Genomic DNA, 2,543 nt, shown 5'->3' with positions numbered 1-2,543 from the left:
AATCTAAATTTGCATGATTGTTTACATTTAAGGTAAATAAATTATTTAGTTTGGTATAAGGGTAGGTGCGGATGTTTGATTTCTATATGTTGAATTATTTAATATTCACATCTACATTTTTGTTAATTACATCGCATTTTTATCGTAATTGAAGTTTCAATCTTTGCTCATTTACACTTATGTCCCCAATTTTTTTGTTGTATTTTTATCATCAATATTGTATTCAGCCCATAAAATCTGTAAGAAGGGTATATAAAAACTTATTTGTCCCTTATGTTTAAAAAAAAAAAAGAAAAAAAATTATAAATACAAAAGTTTGACTAGGCCTGTGTTTGTTTGCCCTTTTATTTTTCATTTTTAGAAGAATTCCAACTGTTACACAGTAAAGATGCAGGTGCATTTATTATAAATTCGAAGCAGAATTACCTTTCTACCCTTTTTTCACATTCATTTCATAGTTAAGGAGGGGGCATTTCAGGGAATTTTCATGATATTGAGTTAAAAAAAGGCTGTATATGGACCCACTTATTACTCCAACAAGTAAAAACCTTCTTCAAATGTAGTGTAAATGGGTGCCAGACAAGCACTAAATATGAATCCTTCATTTCAAAGCATGCAAACACTAGATGTCCTCCATTCCAAAGCATGAGACAAAAAATAGCAATCATAGATAGCACATGCTAATTAATTGAAGGAAGAATGAAATGATGAAAAAAGATGAGAATATGGTTACCAAATGAGGATAGATTGAAAACTTTCAGTTCAATAAAAAAATGGCATGATTAATAAAAATTGTGGTATGAATATAATTACTCTAGTAAAAAAAATTTCACGTAAACTTAGCCCTTGTTTGAATTCTATTTTCTTCACACTTATTTTTAACCGCATATTTTCTTAGTAAAATAATTTACACGTTAACTAAAACTTTTCCTTACATTTTACCCATATATTCTCCGAAAAAATTATTATTACAAAATCTATTTCCCAAAAATTGGGTACAGAGTAATTTTTTTGTTATTTTATGTAATAGTTACCCAAAGATTCATGTAATTTTTTTTTTTTTTTTGTGGTGTCAAGTATTTGAAACATATTTCTCTAATAATTCAAAATTTTAAATGATATGAGTCATAAACTAGAGAGAAATTGAGAGAATAAAAGAGAAAAACTAATAAATTTATGTGTTTTATTAAGAACTAAAGCCACGTATTTATATAGAAGAATTATGGCTATAAAGGATATAATAGTCATAATACATATTTATATAGAAGAATTATGGCTATAAAGGATACAATAGTCATAACGACTAGAGTTTCAAGGGTATAAAAGTCATTCATAAAATACTACTATATTTACAACACTCCTTTTGAATGACTATTTACAAATAACTATCTCATTGAAACATTATTTGACAAAAATCCGATATGACAAAAATGCCAACAAATAAAAAAAGTACAAATAATTTGGAATAAAAAACTGTTGTATTGTAAAACCTTGTTAAGAAAATTCAATGAGACATAACTTGATCGAATGAAGAAGAGTACAACTACTCCTCCCTATTCCAATTCTTGTATCAAGCAATTTATGTCTTGAAGGTTAATGTTTTCAATATTGATGTATAATATTTTAATGTCTTCAGGAAAATCCAATAGGACACAACTTGACGACTGTAGTAAAATGACGATTCAAAAAATAGCTTTTGTCGATCTCTTCAGGGGTCTCATATATATATCATTGTATTATTTTGAGGGTAAATATCTTATATGTTATGGATATTCATTACACAAAGAATAACTTCGTCAAAATCTTATTAGAAAAAACCCTGTGGAAAAATCATAATAAAGGAAAAAAAAAGTACGCCACAAAAATTGTATCATTATAAACATTGTCAGAAACATTTAGTTGGACAAAACTTTGGTTAAGGAAAAAGAATACAACACATATTTACTTCTCTTCGATACTTCAGGCATATTAAAACTTTCAAGGATAATATTAAGGGTCTGTTTGGTACTGATTATTAGAATTAATTTTTTGACTATTAGAGAGAAAAGTGAGTTCCATCTGTGAGTGAAAAAGTAAAAAATGTCGGCTAACTATGTTAAATAACTGTAAAAAAATTGATTTTTTTAGCTCGAAAAATCAGAACAAAACAGGGGCTACATTTATATAAGATATATGTTAACTATAATCATATGTTTATTATGTGAATATCAAACTTCATGCATTGTCATGCTAACGAGGTATATACTAGTGATTACATCCACCACACGATAACTTATCTATTTATACAAGTCTCCGCGAAATTCATTATGTAAAGAGTCGCACATTTCATATTATAACTTTAATTTTTCCATTTTCCATTTTACATAAGTATACACCTTTAAGTGTTCGAACTGTTGATATAGACTATGATCATGTCCAAAAACAACATCAAGTTTCTCCAGTAAAATTAATTTTAGTATGATAGCGTCATTTCATTTGGCCAATTCAATTGATATGTTTCGACGAATTTATTTCGATTCCTCACTATATGATGCAGTATATCA

The sequence above is a fragment of the Olea europaea genome, chromosome 15 (assembly GCF_002742605.1).
Source record: "Olea europaea var. sylvestris chromosome 15, O_europaea_v1, whole genome shotgun sequence".
Lineage (NCBI taxonomy): Eukaryota > Viridiplantae > Streptophyta > Magnoliopsida > Lamiales > Oleaceae > Olea > Olea europaea.
This window is presented reverse-complemented; position numbering follows the sequence as displayed.